This window comes from Mytilus galloprovincialis, chromosome 1 (assembly GCF_965363235.1).
Source record: "Mytilus galloprovincialis chromosome 1, xbMytGall1.hap1.1, whole genome shotgun sequence".
NCBI classification, from domain to species: domain Eukaryota; kingdom Metazoa; phylum Mollusca; class Bivalvia; order Mytilida; family Mytilidae; genus Mytilus; species Mytilus galloprovincialis.
In genome coordinates, this window is record NC_134838.1 from 51,728,131 (window position 1) to 51,749,142 (window position 21,012).

The window sequence follows — 21,012 nt, forward strand, 5'->3', positions numbered from 1 at the left end:
TTGATGATGTCTGTATTATAAGGTTTAAAAAAAAATAATTGACATATCTTAGTTGTATTTCCTTAAGTTTGTGACATCTTGTGGAGTCATTAAATTTGGAAGACTTCCATCAAGTGAATGATGTTATACTTATGTCGGCCATTTTGAATTTGGCGGCCATATTGGATTTTTTTTCATGGCTCCATATCTGAATTTTGTCTATACCCCTTCAACTTTCACTATGCCAAGTTTCGTGCTTTTACCATAAAGTGATCAATTATTCTGATTTCCGCTGGACTAGAAGTACATGATGGATAGTAAATATAATGATTGCATTAAAAAATATAAAAAAAAATGTCATTTCTCATCCTATACATGTTTTGTACTACCTATTGTACTGTCGTAAACAGAATAAAAACAATGATTACTATTTATTTATATATGTTCTTAAACAAACAGAAAGATATGAATTGGATTTTATCTTTTTTCAAACTTAAGAAGAAGAATATCCCATTTGTATAGTTTTTTCTGTATACATTGTACATGATAGCTCATTATCCAATTAACCTTCTGTTAGTTATTTGGATGATGTCATTTAAGTTAGCAATCTTACGCGAGAATTACATGAACAACTCATTTTAAACAAAATATAAATTATTTTACATTTATCAATTAAAAGCGTTAATTCATAGTACGCTATTTGTCGACATTTATTAAGGGTAGACAGTAAGGGCACAAGACATATTTAAGAAATAATTTGAACTACCAGCGGCAGTGCAGATATTATAGCCAATATGCATTTTAGCTCAGAATTATCTAGTTGAATGATTCTAATTTACTAAAAATCACGAATATCAATTTATACTGACTTAATGTTTAATTTATTTGCATTTACAGTTTGGTATCTGATAGAAATAACATTATACGTTTTTTCTGAATATTGTCATCAAATTGAAAACAACAACGTTCATGAAAAAAAAAATTGATGAATGTGCATCACAATCTACACAAAATAAAGAAAAAGGACAGTTCCTACTCCAATGTTATGAACAGTATTGTACAGGGTGTGTATCGAACGCCCTTTCCATACGTTCTCTATGATATGAATTCAGACTATAACGGACTTGTTACATTTGAGCTATAACCTTTTTAGACGTTGTAATTAACATAAAATGTTATTATGTGCTTTATTGATTCTATTGCAACTTATGATTTATAACTTCAGTCGCTAATAGTTATCATAGGTACACGGCTTATAATTCAATACTCTAAACGCAAGTTTCGTCTTCATAAGACTCATCAGTGACGCTCAGATCAAAATAAATAGAAAGTCAACAGTCGAAAGTCTCGTCATTATAATCAATACATACGAAAACTTAGCCTTAAATTTTCCTGTATTCCAAAACACCACATGGAACACAACTAATCTATGAAAAGGTTACATTTTACCTAAAAAATATATATGAAAAGGTCAAAAGAATTACAGTTATAAATATTCCATCTCATTATCATGCCTGATTTCTTAAACTATTGGTTTGTTTTCTCATATTTTACCTTTCTTTCTGTAATTTCTATCAACAACATCTGTTTCCATGTTAAAACAAACCAACAAGTGTTGATAAACAAAGTGTACGCGTTTATGGGCTTTGCTCATTGTTGAAGGCCTTACGATAACCTATAGTTGTTAATTTTTGTGTCATTTTGGTCTTTTGTGGAGAGTTGTCTCATACCAAATCTTCTTTTTTTATATATAAGTGTTGGTAAACAAAGTTTTCGCGTATATGGCTTATGTTCAATGTTTGAATAGCATTCGAATTCCTAGCAAACACGGATTTTAATAGAGTCAAAGATACCAAAGGTATATTCAAACTCACAAGTCGAAAATAAACTGAAAAACGCAGTGAAATACTAAAAAAGACCAAAAGACAAACGATTAAAAAGTATAAATATAGGAAACGGAAGATTTAACAAAACGAATAACTCAGTACTTTATTATTGTGCTAAAAAAAAACTGGTTCAAATGCGATCATTACTTTCTTTTAAAGACTGTTTACACTTTAGATGCTGTAACTTGATTAATTTTTCATTCCAATATTGTCCCGTTATGCATTTGTCATTATGTTAGATTTTAAAATACGAAAGAGTTAAGAAATGGTTTATTTTCTCTGTCACTATCAATCCCCTACATGCTGTAAGAAACAACGTTTTTTCACCTTGTTCTTGCATGGGTGACCGCATTGCCTCTTAAGACGATTGCATAGTTTGCTTTACATGGAAAGTGGTGTCATAATTTATTTTTCAGTCCTTATCACCACAATGCCGCACAAATGTAGTTATAACTTTTGTATTCACATGTTCCGCTGCGCGTTAATGGTTCAAATTTTATAAACATGTACTGAAATGGCATATCATTTGGTACGCTACAACATATAGTGTGTATAAACATATAACACTTGAACATTCGGTCCATGTTTTTATGGAATTACTCAAAATATCAATATAAGGTAAATAAAAATACAAATATGAGTATGAGTAGTATACCCAAAGGATAGAACGTTTTTTGTCTCGTTTCCATTTTTTCCATTCAATATATTCGGCTTTAATATGGGGAAGCTTGTGTGCACTTGTTGTTATGAAAACAAGACATTAAATAACAACCCATCGGTTACAATGTATATTAATCAATAGACGTTAGAAACAAGTACCAAAGAACACAGAAAAAATCATCAATTAGAAAAGAAGAAAATCTTTTTTAGTTCAAATCATGAAAATCGAATGTATTAATGTGTTAGTAGGAACAGCGAGACACAAAACCATTTTTGGAGATAAACATTAATGACTGGCTTAAAAAAGGTTCATATATTAAAATGTGTTTAGGTAATCAGTCTTACATTGTTAGCAATGATATATTAACAAGTTATTAAAAAAAAGATAATTACTTTATTATAAATCAAAGGAAGAAAACAAAAACTCCTACAATATAATTTTGAAGGACCAACTAAACCATACGTAGTAACAAGATCAATGGATCATCGTCACAGTAATTATATTGACATTTTTTTTCAAATGTGTACACTTCAACTATTTTTGCCTTTGGCTTTATTGTCTACTTACTAAATGATGTCTTTTTTTTATTTTAGGCCTTATTATGTAGTTTTCTTTAACTGATTTGGGCAATTTTTCATTTCTTGTGTTATTATCTGTATGAATCGGTAAATGATAGCGAGTTAAACAATACATTCTATTGTACTGACATGAAGATAAGTGTTTACAAATACTAGTGCCAAGATTTCAATTCAGTTCGATGAACATGAATGTAAATCGTATCCAATTACAATTAATTTTACTTTTAATCTGTTAGTTATAACTCATAGGATAACGTTAAGGTAAAAGATATTCGAACATAAACTTAAAGAACTAGCCAAGGAATTTGTTTTTGTCCCGGCCGATAAAGCTGCTAATAATATTGCAACGTAAATAGGTTTTCGTGTGTAAACATATTTTTCATTTATAATCTGTCTCATGACATTATACCCCGCTAGCTCAGCCGTTTACGTTACTGGTAGAGAGGGTTCGGCCTGTGCTTTCGCTCCAGGACTTCTGACAGCATACTGACAATACAACGAACCAGTTAATAGAGTAGTTCAGGAAAAGCTTGTTCGCGACCTAGAATTCTGAGTGGGTCAAGCGTTTAATTAAAATCCATGCGAGAATATGCGAGATTTGAATGATCTGGGGGCAAAGTCATATATAGTACACATCAATATTCAATGTTCAATTGGCGTTTATTAGGACGCCTGCCGCTTTCCCATTTACCTGTGAAGTCGTTGAGTGTCATCTGTTTTTTGGTTGTTTATGTTTATGTTTAATAAAGTAAAATAAAAAATATTTTGAAAAATTTCGAGACACAGTGTTTGAAAATTACGGGAGAAAATTGGAAAATAATGTTGAAATTACGGCTTGCAAATAACTAAAACGAAATGTTTGATAAAGAAGGAACGATGTCTTTTAAGTCCCTGGAAGCTGTAAAGTACTTTGAGGAAGTTTATGTGCAGAAATATCATTTTTAGCAATTGAGAATAATTTCCAGAAACATGCTGGCGTAATGGCATTATAATTGCCAAAACAGCTAGTATATCATACAATGGTGACACTACATAATTTTATTCTCTTTAGCTTTTTTTCGGGAGAATATAGATGAACAATCTAAGACGTTCCTGTAAAACGGAGCTTTTTGAAAAGTTGTTGCTGGTCATAACACATAGTCGTAATGAATTATATTATACGATGTATTCATAAAAAAAAACCGTGGCTTCATAAATGTTATGTTTTCAATATTGTATAAATAATCTGATCGTTAAACCTGGGAACCATAGATACGTGCCTAGTTCAAAACATAATAAAATAAGTTCCCATAAAATCAAACAGCTACAGCTAGGTCATCATATGGAATTAAACTCATAGCAAAAAAGCCACACCGGCACTAATAAGATATATACAATGTCTTTACTCTGACTGTTGCATTTTGAACAAACAAGTGAAAAGTCCAGCGCAATGTAGAACAAAATAGTTTCAACATTCATATATCATTATCATGATCTTGACCTGCATGGATATGCAACTGGACGATTAAACAAAACGGTTATTGATGACTGCATAAAAATCTTCAACCTCAGAAAAAACATGAAATTAACTGTTCAGGAAAAAAGAAGTCCATCTTGTAGTAAAATACGGAAAAATGAAAATAAATATTTGCAAAATTCTGCCCTGGATACTGTATTTTGGACAGAAAGAAGCTTCTGTCCCAATTTCCCAAAAAATACTTTATGTTTGACAACGATTTTGATGTGAAACAAATATTTAACCACAGACTGAACCTGTATGTATGCTGAAGTAGTCGGCGTGAATGATGACGACGGAATCTATGATCGCTAAGTATCGCTTTCGCGAAACTTGTCAAAAAGAAGGATGTATGTCAAAAGATCCAAGTAGGCAGCTATTTCACTCATAAATCTTAAATACCTCCTTGCTTTCGACAAGACGACAATAATTGTTTTCTTTTTGTCTAGGGGGGGGGGTCTTTTTTCTATAGTAATTTTAATATTACAACACTGTTCATTAAAAGTATGTAATCAAATGCCAAACTATATATATATATATATATATATGCGAGAAAATTTACTTTCTAAAGTTACAACAAAAAAAATATAAAGTATCTTTTTTCTGTTTTAGATCTTATTAAATCTCATTGAAATTAACTAGATATTCTGTATACAATATTAATATATATCAATATTATATTGAATTAAGTACCAAAAAAAAATATGTAAATTCAATACACGCATGCAATCAGGGCTAGCATTTTGCACATATATTTTAATGGTACCTAACAGTCAGAACATGATTATGATTATTTAGGGTATATTAATTGTGTCTAACTGTCGCCTGGTGAGATATATAGTTTAAGGTAAAACTTTATGATATCATATGGCCTAGGTGTTGATTGACTTTTATTTTTATGACCTAAGATCAGTGCCTCAGATTTGGTAATGAAATAGCACCCGTACCTTCTTGAATATACAGACGATCTGCTAAGTGAACATCACAGCATGAATCTGTCCATTTTTACGTGAAGGTAACACTCAAAGTCAGGTGACATATATCAAACCGTTCCTTTTGTAATCAGTAAGATTAATGAACATAACGGTCAAAATAGTCTGTTTTAATATGTCAGTGGAATCTTCAGCTTTAGAAGAATGTAACAAACTTTGTATTTATAAAGGATATAAACTATTTGGTTTTGAAAGATACTTAGATTTTCATTGTAATGTATCTATATTAACAAAATTGCGTAGCGCCAGACTTAGATTAAATGTTGAAGTTGGTCGTTATCTGAATACTCAAAGAGAAAATAGAATTTGTATATGTTGCAATATGAATGTTTTGGATGACGAATATCATTTTGTTTTATCATGGACAACTTATAGATCTGTGCGTATAGAATTTTATATTTATTCTACTGTTTTTGGCCAAATCGGCACAGTAAAACTTTGCAATTATTAAATGCAGCTTGGAAAATTAGATCACATATGATTGTCATAATATTATTGTATACTCTGTAACTTCTGTTCTCTGCTGTCTTATGTTTGTCATATATTGTATATTTTTGTTTGCCATAGCATGAATATGCTTCTTGAAAATAAAGTGTTCATTAATCATGACTGCAGTAATTACGATGCCGATCTGATAAATCAATAAACTGATAATGCCCCCAGTTTATCATATCTCGTATCTAATTAGTCGACAACGCAAAATCACAATCGATCTTGCAAATGCGCATTGTTTCCCTGAACTAGAGTATTCAATAAAGGACAGGTATAAGAGACCTAAAAATGACCAGTGATGACGATTTGCCAAGCAATGTATTTGCTCATATAAAAAATGACCAAAATTCATAAAACAGTTTCATATTTAATAGACAAAGACAACATATAAATACATAAATATCGCGGTATCTCCATGTGAAGTTATCAATTCAGAATTTCAATTCACTTTCGAACTTCCCCTTTTTGGACAAACGATGCGGTGAAAAATACCCATTACCAGTTAACCAATTCAAAGACGCGTTTGGCCTTAGTGCCATCTAATTGAATAAAATAATATGATGCTGGAATTTTGAGGTGTCCGTTTACTTTAAATATTGAGAGCCGTACACTAGTCGTCTTTAACTAAAATATTATCCAATCAATGAAGTTGTGACGTCAACCTTCCGAGACAAAATAATTATACCACTGGTTCCCACCAACTTTGTTAGACTAGATCATGAACCTCATTATTCTATGACTAGGGAACAAAAATCGATCCAGTAAAAAAAACATCGCATTTCTCTATACCAGTTTAATTTTCACTCCAACCAGAGCAATGTCTGAAAACGTTTTTCAATATCATTGACCAGTTCAAGATCCAAAACTAAAACATGCGATAATACAAAATTCTATTTCAGAGTAAGGCACGAACAATTCCGTAGATTGACGACCGTTACTCCAAAATACCCCTCGGATTAACCATCTGTCTAAATATCGCTATCAAGATGAACTCCATCTCTTTATAAACCCGAAATCATAAAATATCTAGCTAGTGTACAATTCCCTCTATTTATTCTGGAACGGAAACGTAATTTAAAGTTTAGTACTGTTTGACTACAAGAACGAAAAGACATTTATCAAATGCGAAGAATAAATATTTAGGTCAAACATCAAGATACAAAATAAAATGAAATATAAAGTACAACTTACTAGAACGAAAGTTGTCCCCAATCTAAAGAAATACTGCCCTGACGAGGTTTAAATATCCAAGTCTGGACATTGAGTTCAAGCACGAGATAAACGATCCCCGCAAAAAAGTGACCGGACAACTATAGTTATATATAGTATCTAAAAATAGAAAAATGGGAATTTACGATGACCCGCAAACGTTACAATATTATCATTGTTTGACGTAAATTTTACATTGAGGTTCTGAAAAAGAAATCACCAATTCACCAACATTCAAACTGACTCCATTTTCAGAAAACGACATCTGTAACAAACATAAACTTTTAGCTACCGCTTTACAAGCAGAACCATACTCAATGAAAGTCCCAACTATGTACTGGCTTCCGAAGCTACACAAAACACCTTACAAATATAGATTTATTTCGTCTTCAAGCCATTGTTCGACTACTAAATTGTCTATTCTTCTTACCAGTACACTTGGTACAATCAAAAACCTGATAATAAATTGTTCAAATAAGGTCTTCGAAAATAGTGGAATTCATTACTTTTGGAGTGTCAAGAACTCGTTCGAAGTACTTGATAAATTGCATGCCTATATTGGTGATTTCGAATCCGTTCAAAGTTTTGATTTTTTCTACCCTATATACCACATTGCCTCACATTCTCATTAAGAAAAAATTCACACACCTCATTAAATGGGCATTTAAAAAGTCAGAATGTGAATATATATGTTCAAACTCTTTTAGGTCATTTTTTAGTAGCAATAAACAAAACAAAAACTATGTCAATTGGACTTGCTTTGATACTATATCTGCCCTTGAATTTTTACTAGATAACATTTTTGTTTGCTTTGGAGATTCCGTATATCGTCAGGTTATCGGAATTCCAATGGGGACTAATTGTGCACCACTTATTGTGGACCTGTTTTTGTATTGCTATGAGTTACAATTGATGACAAAAATCAGCAAAGACCCATCGAAACAACAGCTGATAAACAAATTGAATAATACTTTTAGATATTTGGATGATATTTTGGCTCTCAATAATGACGACTTCAGTATGCATACTAAAGAAATTTATCCTGTTGAACTTACTTTAAATAAAGCTAATACTAACAATGACTACTGCCCTTTCCTCGATCTTGATATCTATATCACTAACGGAAAGCTTAATACTAAAATTTATGATAAAAGAGATGATTTTTCATTTCCTGTCGTTAATTATCCATTTTTAGATGGTGACGTTCCCTTGTCACCATCTTACGGTGTTTATATATCTCAACTTGTACGATTTGCTCGTGTATGTAACATTTTTTTAGATTTTAACGAGAGAAATTTATGTATTACTGAAAAAGTATTACATCAGGGTTTTCGATTTCACAAACTAGTCAAAACATTTACTAAATTTTATCATCGGTATAAGGACATAATTCGTAAATATAGCTCAACATGCAGACTTCTTATACGTTCAGGTATTTCACATTCAATTTTTTATGGAAATATTCTTTATAAAGCACAAAAATGTCAGTATTGACCTCAGAAAATAACAAAACCTTTAAAAAGACTTATTAAGAAGGGATATAGTTCCGATACTGTTGTCAGATCATTAAAGATTGCATATTTTGACGTTAACATTGATTCACTTATAGGGTCTTTGCATTGGAACTAAACACATTTATTGAAAAAAACAGTTGTTGGCAAGACACGGGTTATGTTCTTCTCATATATGTTATGATGTTATGATACTAAACCCCTAACGGGAAGGATTGTGTCTGATATTCATATGATGAAATCATAATCTTTCAATCAGTTTAATTGAAGTCTGGAGCTGGCATGATAGTTAACTGCTAGTAGTCTGTTGTTATTTATGTATTATTGTTTATTTTCTTTGGTTACATCTTCTGACATCAGACTCGGACTTCTCTTGAACTGAATTTTAATGTGCGTATTGTTATGCGTTTACTTTTCTACATTGGCTAGCGGTATAGGGGGAGGGTTGAGATCTCATAAACATGTTTAACCCCGCCGCATTTTTGCGCCTGTCCCAAGTCAGGAGCCTCTGGCCTTTGTTAGTCTTGTATTATTTTAATTTTAGTTTCTTGTGTACAATTTGGAAATAAGTATGGCGTTCATTATCACTGAACTAGTATATATTTGTTTATGGGCCAGCTGAAGGACGCCTCCGGGTACGGGAATTTCACGCTAAATTGAAGACCTGTTGCTAACCTTCTTCTGTTGTTTTTTTCTATGGTCGGGTTGTTGTCTCTTTGACACATTCCCCATTTCCATTCTCAATTTTAGTATTTACAATGTATCATAGATCTTTTTTTTTCGTTCAGTGTATGTTTACTTGTGTGAATATGTCTTTTGATTATGTTAAGCTTTTTTGATAGATATTTTATAGTGTGTCTTTTTATGTTTTGATATTGCACTATTGTTTCAGATATAGGTGAAGGTTAGTAACTATTAAAACGTTATAGCCCACTGCAATTGTTTGGACTTGTCCTTGGTCAGGAATATGATGTGCAGTAGTTAACATTTGTTGATGTGGTTTATAAATGTTGGTTCAGGCGGATACCAGGTTGAAACAGAACAAAAGAATCGAAGCTCTTTGTTAGAGAAGGCGATAAATGCTTACTGTAATGTTTACTATAGTAACAAAAAATTTAAAAGTTAATTGAAACAAATAAAATGACAATTTTCTTCTAAATTACGAAGTGTTCTATTTTAAAAAGACCATTTGCATAAGGTTTCAATTTATCTATTACATAGTTAAGCAGAACAATTAGATATCAAGTCAACGACATGTGTATCTATCAAGTTGGATGTAGAAAATGCATAACCTCCTATTTTTTTGAAAAAATTACCACGGACGTAGAACATATTAATCTATTAGTTCAGTAATTTTCGTTTCTGCCCTTCCATTACGTGACTCAAGAAAAAAATCTAAAAAATTGGTAACAATTGTATCGAAAAGAGAAAATCGAGTGCACCTTTTTATGTTAGGGTGTGTTTGAGTTGATAATTTTGTCTTAAAACGTTCAAAGCAAGAATATTTGATACATCATCTCGCTTCAGATTCTTATATTTTTATATATTAAAGCTACAGGTTGACTTTATACATAAAAAATCACAGTACTAAAAGATGAAACATATGGGTCAAGTGAAATGCTTATATAATGAATCATAAAAACAGAGTAGGTATGTTCGAATAGCTATTTTTTTTAACTAAAAGTACCTGACGACAGTCTTTCAAGTTGGATGATGAAAATGCATATCTTTGAAAAAAATCGATTTGTTTGTGTGTGATAACTAAGGTTTATAGTCTTCAACCACTAAAAAAATCTAGTCTGCCCTTCCACGAAATATTTAATAAGAATTATTTTAAATGTTTATGAAATTTTAAAAATTCCACCTGACAACCGATTAAACAAAAGTTTTAAGTTGAATCAATGCAGACAAGATCATTAACTGATGATCATTAGCAAGTAGATATATTTGTCTTTAATGATACAACTGAAATATAAGGATCGTATCGGTTTCCAAGAGCAAAATTGGCAGCGCGTCATCCCTACAATGGCTTCCATTTCTACGATTGTGAAAATTAACTGGCGTAATGGGGAGATAATTTTGACGAAGTAGATTCCTGACTGGGTTCACTATAAAATCTTAACCGGGAAAAACACGTTATGTTTTGATTTATCTATCTTCATCTTCTTTATTTATTATTGGAAGAACCAGTTGTTTCTAACAACGGAAGAAACATCAAAATAATGTTTATATGCCTAATCAATGCTGACAATGTGCATTTCATTAATTGCCGTTGACATTTTTTTACTGTTATTTATAATACAATGTACAGTCAAATAACATCAGCAAAAGTCGAAAAGGCTAAGAGTAGCAAAATTTATGTATTATCGATAAAATTATAAAGGAAAACATTTCTGACCAACCTGCTTCCATCCATGTTGATGCGTAACTTTACGGCTTATTTTAGGATTTATCTTAAATTTAGATAAGCTTACGATCGATATGATTTGGAGAAACAATAAACTGTTTTACGATGACTTTTTTTTTATTGTTATGAAGACATTAAACACATAAGTTTTGCCACAAAATTTCACCTTAAGTAAGCTGCACTTAATTTCTTTTCTTGAAAAAGTACCAAAATGTTCTAGAAGTAACCTTATTGAAAATCATATAAACTCCGTAGTCAGAAGTCGGCAATATGAACATAAATTTTTGTTGGATGAATATATAGTTAACGTAATGAGTGAGGGAATTTAATGAAACAAACCAAATAATATCTTTGAATATGGTTTATTAAATTTTGTCTTTTACAATATTTATAACCGAGACTTACATTAAGCTCTCTGCAATTTTAACGACATAGATTTTACCGTAGTAATCATATTTGCATTTATCACAACCAATTAATAAATATCCTTCAGTGTCAAAGCATAAACTATATGAACCAATTATGCCCAAGTCTTTGAAAATGAACTGCAGTCCAAGTAAATCTCCTTTCGAATTGATAACATGTAGTGTATCGTTATAGTAATCTACAACTACAATATTATCGCTTGGTGTGATAGTTATTCCCGTTGGTTTGAATGTTTCTAAATCCTTTTGCCCGTCATAGGTAAATTTTAAGCTGCCATTTCTATCCACAGATACTATTCTACCGTTCATGTCATTGTCAAAACGATCAATAGCATAGACATTGTTTCTCGAATCAGTACGAATGCGAGCTGCATGACTGAATAATTTATTCCCTTTTTTGTCGAATTCTAATGTGACTTTCCGCTGATAATCGTTATCGAAAATTATAACTTGTCGTACCGAAAAATCCTGGACTGGAAACGGTGGTCCTTGTTCTCTCATTCCAACTATAACTTCATTATCTTTGTTCACATGTATGGCCAATGGTCTCATTGGAAAAGTATCTAACACAGTTTTTACTTCACCTGTACGTGATAAAAGTTGAACTTTGTTAGTTTCATATTCAATTAAAAGTATCTCCCCGTCTTTAGTTATTGCAATGTCAAATATACGTTTCTTGAACTTCTGCAATATCTTTATTGATGATTTTAAAAGTTTCCCTTTCACAAATTGACGCATTTTAGACGTTGAACCGTTATAGCTGAAGAAGAGTAAATCATCATCCGAGCAAAGTAAAGTATGAACAACAGGCACAGTAGTTGTGTATGAATTGAAAACTGACGAAATAACTACAGACGTTACCTCCTGGGAACCTGACGATGACTGGCTGATATCCTGAATAGAAACAACGTCATGATCTTGTGTAGACGGAAGTCCTTGGTGGACCGTAATTTTACAGGAGTTACACATGCGAACATTGCATTCTTCACATTTCCATTTAATTCCCTGTCCTTTGCAGAAATAGCATGCAACTGGCACTTGGGCTTTTCTAATACTGATTGATTTCATAGATGTCGCCATAACTGTATAAAAGTGAAAAACATATGGCCAAGTGTATTTCTTCCTTGTATGTTGTTTCCTGGTAAATAGTGTCAGAGGTTAGTACTTGACTAAATTGAAATGTAAGTGCAACCGTTTCACGGCATAAGGATACATTTATAGATAAACACTGCTCATTTTTATTTTGTACATTGATGTTTACAATATAATATCTGTACAGATTAAAGGTAATATACCTTAAAATGATTATAGTTTTATAAATTATAGACGCGTCACGAATTAACTACATGAATTAAAAAAGATGAAGCATTAAAGAATTTTATGAAGATATAACTTAAAACAATTTGAAACATAATTTTTGATTTTTATAAACCAACATATTCATTTGAATTTAAAAAAAAAACAGCAAACATTCTCTATCATGACCAAAACCTCAGGTAAAGACAAGATTACAGTAGGATATGGTATTTGTTTCTAACACAAATAGACCACTTAACAAACTCTGACAAATACAAAACTGAAACAAACTAATTTCTAAAAACAAACTTATATAAAATATTTACTAAATCAGTTTTCTGAAACATTTGAAAGATGTAGCAAGTTTATTTTATCCTACTTGTCAATGGACGTGTGAATGCTAACAATATACCACTTATTATGTAGCATTGTTTGAAGATTGGCAGATATTTAACGTGCCATTCAAGGTATTGGAAATATTAGATAATTATGTGTAAATGTGCAAACATGATATTGAAGTAGTTGTAATAGATGAACGCGGCAATTTTCTCTAAAAAGCTGAAAGGGCACATGTCAGGCCACAGTTTTATTAAGACAAATAAAATGTTATATACTTGAAAAAGAAAACTACTTTCCAGTCAGTGAACCCCCTACTTTATCATTTACTTTTCAAAAGCACTATCTTTGTTCATTAATCAAAATAAAAGGACATTCGATGAAAATATAACGTTTAGTTTCATTTTTTAACGGATTCATCAAAAGCTTTCTATTGTTTTATGGGATTTACGTATATCGAAATAAAAAGCTTATGGTCTGTAACAAAACTACATTTCTGTATTTAAAGGTAAATTATCATGCAGAAAACAATGTGTCATAAGAATCAATATTCGTCTCCGTATTTTTATATTATTTTCTCTAAATTTTTTTATGATGAAGATAATAGTAATATATAAAACAAAGATAATAACACAGTGTCGTATACCAGTAATGGGATTGGAAATTTGAAAGTGATAGTCTAAAAATACTGGATTAATTTGCAGCAATTTAATACAGAAAAATCCCAAATAAAACTTTAAGATTTGAAAAAAAGATGTAAAATTACTTCGTTTCAAAATAGTTTATAAATAAGATTTTGGTAAATAGTTATCAATGGTACCAGGATTATAATTTACTACGCCAGACGCGCCATACAAGTACGAAGTTGAAGAGCATTGAGGATCCAAAATTCCAAAAAGCTGTGCCAAATACGGCTAAGGTAATCTATTCCGGGGATAACAAAAATCCTTAGTTTTTCAAAGGTACCAGGATTTTAATTTAGTACGCCAGACGCGCGTTTCGTCAACATATGCTAGCAATTGTTTAATTAAAAAAAGCATCACGACAGTTTAACTACTGAAAACCATCGATAAATAACCATGAATAATAGATTGATTAACTGAAAAATACAGCTAAGAAAGATCAAATAAATGAAAGAAAAAAATAGTTATACATTATAATTTAAATCCTACACATAATTGATGGAAAAATCAAAAATGGCACATTTATTGTTAACCAATTTTGAAAATGATAATGAAAACAAGAACCATTAGCTATTGCTTACTAATGATTACCCCGCTGTGAAAGTATTCTGTAAAAAGAGGGATGAAAAGCAATGGATATGCGAATGCATCACATGGTATACATATATCATAAAACTGAGAATGGAAATGGGGAATGTGTCAAAGAGACAACAACCCGACTAAATAGCAGAAAACAGACGAATGCCACCAATGGGTCTTCAATACAGCGAGAATATTCCGCATCAGGATGAGTGCTTCAGCTGGCCCCTAAAAACAAAGTGTGGTTTACATGAATTGGTTTAGCCTGCTGTAAAATTTAAGGCAGCTCTTACTTGCAGCCTCAAACGTGTGACTAAAATTAGGTACATGGCCAGTAATATATAAGAATTCAGTAAAGAGGAAGTTAATGAGTGAAGAATTTTATTACGCATCACACGATAAAAACAAATCCAGGAAGCACTGATAAATGAAACAATAATTTAATACATGTCTATCATGCGTTTCGATATATACAATGTACGTATTCGGTAAACAACTGCAGGGTGGTTAGAAGCCATGAATATAAAGACGTATTACGTGAAACGGCCTAGCGTCATAACATATAGGAATATTAAAGCATTGGATGTCCACTTGAACGCTGTCTTCAACAGAGTAATATAAAAAAAAGTATAAAATACATTTAAAAAAAACTGCTACTAGATATAAGATCCAAGATGTTTTTGAAACACATTTGAGACCATCTGTTCTGCCTCTTGAAGATTCCCAAGTACAATTGATCCTTCATTCATACATGTTTTTATGTCAAGAACGGAACTGTCAACGCCTAACAGACTTCTATAATAAGATTACATTGCTTTAAATGTGTGTTAATGGTACTGACACTACTGCTCTATTGTATACAACAATTTGAAAACAGAATACTAATATTTTTATTAGCACCTTAGTTTTAACGTCTTTCCGAACATTAAAAGTTGAAACAAATGAAATATGTCTTATTTTCATTTGAAATTTAGTCAACTGCTATAGTATCAGGTTTCAACTATCTTATTTTCTTTGAATACATTAATTTGATATAACTTTTTATAAAAATTTAATTTTATATTCGCTAGTTTTTCTTCTATAAGCCATCAACATGACTACAGAAAAACTTTCCCCCCAAAAAAAGAATCAAAATTGCAAAAGAAAGAATACTATTGTATTAGTTAACCTAGCCTGACGGGTTATGCAACGTATTGTCATCACTTTTCCAATTTAAATATTCTGCAAAACACTGTTATCGACAAGAATAAGTGACAGGGACATTCATATTGTAAAGTTCTTTATCATGTTTTACCTAATTTTTTGTAAGAAAATTTGAATTTTTAAATGATAACATGGGTCAAAGATGTATTGTGATTTCCTGGAACTGTAAGGGTCTTTTGCTAATTTTGAAATGTTGGTGCCTACAACTTTGGAATTTAAACTAACAGAATCCTGTTTGCATATCCATACATGTAGCTTCCTCTCCAAAAATAGTCTTAACCAAAAATTGAATTACATGTATTACCATTTTTTTATCTAGATGTTTTACTACTAATATCAAACGAAGGTTGCTTTCATTGTGGAACACGGTTTTAAAAGGAACCGTATGTTAACGACATAAAAAAAAGACACAGAAAGGAGCTGATGGGCAGGACCATGCATAAAATATCTTGGAGAAAACATTGTCCTACATACTTACAATAATAAGTTAATTACCATTCGCACTGATCTGTGTCCACACTTTTTCTCTTAGGTAAAATAATCTTTGTGAAAAACAATCTGCGAATGACTGTACTCGTCATTTGCACCTTAACAATAAGACGCCATCGGACTGCTTCTGTTGTCAATAATTACCCGACTCAGGTTAACTTTCTATTCTGGTATTTATTACATTAGCAAATGAAATTTCAGCCTTCAAATTTTTGAAAATGTGTATTACCGAGAAAAAACCAGAGGATCATTATGTTTAATATACTAGGTTGATTAAGATGAAATATAGTGGAAGATATTAGCAGGCAAAATCAAGGGAATTGTGCAAATGATTATACAAGCATGAAAATTAGCACGTAGCATCATTATTATATACATTTTAAGAAAAAAAACTGCTGGCCATGAAAAAATTTCATTTTTTCAAGATGGCCACCACCTTTTCTAAAATGGCTGTTTTTTCAAGATTGAAATACTTCTTTTTTCTGGAAAACGTTTTCTTTGACCTTCTTAAAGTAAAAAATATTATAAGGTTTGGTGGATACCTTCTTTACATGTGACAAATATACTAAAAATGAATATTTGACATGTTCTGGGTTTGCGCATGCTTGAAAATGTTACAAAATTCACACACAAACTTTTCAACTATTTATTACATGCTTAGCGCTTTTGAGTTTTTAATGATGTTATGAATTTGTTTGATGTCGTTTTTTAAGGTTATGATACACATGCGTTAAATAATTTTGCGCATGCGCAAACTATTTATAAATTAAGGACGAATTACACGCAATACAGGGGCACAATGATGGAAATCGTAGTTCTTCTAACAGATGAGGATTTGAATTTCTTAAAAATATCTTGGTTTTCATTCATTCCTCTAAGCATCTAGGCTCTTCTGTTCGAATATAAAGTGTTACTTCTTTGACGCCACTGTTTGAAAACACGCACTTTCAGTTGCAATGATCAAGCATTCGATGGATAAGGTGAAAAGGGTGTTTAAGTTTCTTAATATCGGGCAAACATCAATTACAGCTGCAGATAAACCCTTTGGTATTGGCTAAGCAATTGCAGTTGGAATGGCAAGATTTGTACGGAGAACATAAGTTTATCGTCATGTTTGTTGGATTGTCCATGGCTTGTTTTAAAATTCTGAGTGATATATTGCGCGATAGTGGATGGACATGTTCCCCCGCTGAAGCCGATATTGCAACACCTAGCGCGGCAGATGCTTTTCAAGTATGTTCAAATGTAATTAGGAATGGACACGCGCATCAGATAACTGCATGTGGTTTGCTTGAACTGATAATGCTAGTCGTTATGAAAGCGTAAACACAGAAAATATGGTTCATGGCTCTGTGACGTTGAAGTAGCTTATCAACGGGTGTAAGGAAAGAGATTCATATCGACCACAGTTTGATTTATGGCGTTCAATTATGAATTACTAACTTCATGTGTCTTCAGTAGTACGCTCATATCACGAGTCAAATATCGTACTTTACAAACAGTCCATCAAGCATGATACCAAACAATTATCTTGGTCTTGACCGTGTAAATTATGCAAGATATGGATTCCCTTCACAAACGTCAACAACAGGTTGCAATGAAATTTGTAAATGGTAATTTTAACACTACGTAAGACCAGCAAAGTTGATTTATTATATTAAAAAAATGATCAGACACAAGCACAGAATAATGAGTCGTGAACGGCGATGTTGGTATCGTACGTTTAATCAAAGATCATTTGGAGACGATGGATGGTAGCTGGAGCAGATGTCAGTAGACTGGTAGATGAATTTGAAAGATTCAGTGGTTTGAGTAGTTCTACAACAGATAAACGACGGCATGAAGACTGTACAAAAACACAAACGGATTTCTTCGAAAAACTTTAAAGGATTTCTAAAGTGATGAACGAGTTTGGAAATCCATTTCTAGAAGAATCGTCAGATTTGTACAAAATGTTTTCTTTTAAGGAAATTGATGATTCAGAAGTAGGTAAGATATGTATATAAACTCCACGATATTGGAGAACAGTACGATCTTTTGAAGCAAATCTGCTTTTAAACCAGATGAAAAAAAAACGTTTCCATATAAAAGCTGTAAAATGAAACTGGAAACTTCTTTGTCAAAAAACAAAGCTAGAGTACCTGAACACTGATTGGGATCTCTTTTCTAGCATTTTCATTTCTTCTTGAGCAGCGAAAACCAAACTGCCCCTCCGTCTTTGTGTCAGGATGAGGTATTAAATCGCAGCAAATGGGTATAATTGAAACATTCTGCGATTTGCCATCAACTGATCAAAATTCTGACGCATTTATCGTTGGTGTGGCAGCAATGGTTAATGTATTGCCACCACTTGGGGCAAACATATGTGATGAGTATGCAAATGATATCATACTGCCTTACATAAAATCTTCCTTCAATAAGTATCCAAGAGTAAACATCGATTTGATGTTTACTAAATTAATTATTTAAAGGCAGGGACGAAAACAAAAGGCAAAGCACTGGTGCTAGACGGAAAGTTGCTGGTTCTTGTAGAACGCCAAGGGTTTGGCGTAGTTTTCTTCGTGAACATGGTGAAGATAACAACAAAACGGAATTTTTCAAGTTTCTTACCGACAGAATTGCTTCTTTAGAGACTAATGAAAATGCTTATGCTACTCAAGGTGAAAATATTCTTTGCAATTTCAATACGGATTCATCCCAGTTATCCCCTTGTAACCATAAAAAAGCAGATACACGAATGATTGTCCATGATAAACATGCTGCTGAAAATGGTTGTAAAAAGTAATTTTAAGAAGTACTGACATACATGTAGTAGTATTAGGAATTGCAGTACTCGCAAGATTAGGTGTGGACAAATTGTGGATAGGTTTTTGAAGGAATAAAGACTGTCGATGGCTTCCTGTACATGTCATATCAAATGCGTTTGGTCCTCGTGTAGCAGCTTTTCCTTCTTCCATGCATTTAGTGGGTGTGACACTAGTAATGTTATCGGCACTTCATCAAAAAGTGAAGAGGTCAGCTTGGCAGACATTCGAAGTATTCTCAGATGTAACGGTCGTTTACACAGACATAGACATCATAGAAGTATTTGTTTGCATCATGCACGGAAACATCACCGTTTGCTGTTAAGGAGGTACGATTAAAAAGGTTTGCGAGGAAGCAGCGGCCTTATGATGCTATTCTGCCTACCACAAAATCATTATCATTAACTTTGGTAGGCGGAATATCATCATAAGGCCGCTGCTTCCTTGCAATCGATTGTAATCATTCTTCTGGAGCACATCATAAGAGAAGCATATCAAGGTGGACATGGTTGGGCTAGTTCGGATTTATGCATTCGACAAGTTCATATACCAAGTCATGAACACAGGAGTTGGGTTATAAAAATGACAATTGGAAACCAAAATGGACTTTTTTGGTTGCCGCTGATTCTCGTGTCGTGATTTTTTTTAAATGCAGATGCAAGAAATTCAGCTGTGTTGGTAACTGTAAATGCTACCGTTCTGGCCTTCTGTGTACATGCTGGTGTATTGGTAACTGTCAGATAATTATCAGATAAGCAACCTCTCTTTCTAAACAAACTATATATGCATTTGAACTTAACAAAGGCAGTGATATATCTTCTTAAGTTGATAGAAATAATAAAATTGACATTTTCAACGTTTTGCCGCCATTTTGGGACCGGAAGTCACTTTTTTATTCATGTAGGTATTGTTTTTTCGTACTTTAGGAATTGTGATTTAAGTTTTATCAAAACTTACATTGGATTATACCTATTCCACAGCTTTCAAAAGATTTACGAAATGTTACCAATTGGATATGGCGTCATTTGCAAAATGAGCGGTGGCCATCTTGAAAAAAAAAAATTATGGCCAGCAGCTGATTTTTTTTAATATCATTTAATCCACCCATATATCAAATTTCATGCTTGTATCACGATTTGCACAATTACGTCCATAATATCTCCCACTAATAGGAGAAAATGGACGATTTTGTCTTTAATTTTTTTTTCAATCAACGTAATAGAAACATATTTTGAATTTTATGTTTATTTAACAGAGAAACATCTTAAATTCAAAACTAACTTTTTTAACAGCTCAGACATATGACAAATTTAAATATACGCAACAGCTACTTGTATTTTATCACAAACACAAAGGTTTTTATCAGCAAATCTCCAAAAACAGGAAACCAGAACAATGGTTCAATGTTACTTCACTTGAAACTTCACAAACACGAATTCACAAGGAAATTGATCAATGATGATGACAAGATACATTTAACAAAATAAAAGTCTTTTATCATCAGATCTCAGGGAACAAGAAACCGGAAATTTTGTCAAACATAACTCTATATAAATCCTCATAAAATGATAGGAAACTGACAAAATATCGTAACCGGGAATAAGTATTTTTTAGGAAAAACGATTTTAAGATTTTTATCACAAATCAACGAAAAAAGGAAACAATAAAATATATCAAATGTAAAGCAAATTAACTGGAAGATTTGTTTTCTTTGATATTTATTAAATTTATACTGAATAAGTTGAAGTATTCCAAATTTCTCGTGACAAATATACTCATGATATCTCAGAAAAAAGCTTTTAAGCCTTTAAAATATCTCCAAAACTGTAAGATTAAATAAAATGTATCTATGTAGAAAAAAAATTGCTGCACATTGCTATGATAAAAAAAAAATTAACCTTATATATGCATCAATTAAAAAAAAAGAAAATAATTAAACATAGTTCTAACAAGCTATTATCATACATTATACCCTATTCTTTATTCG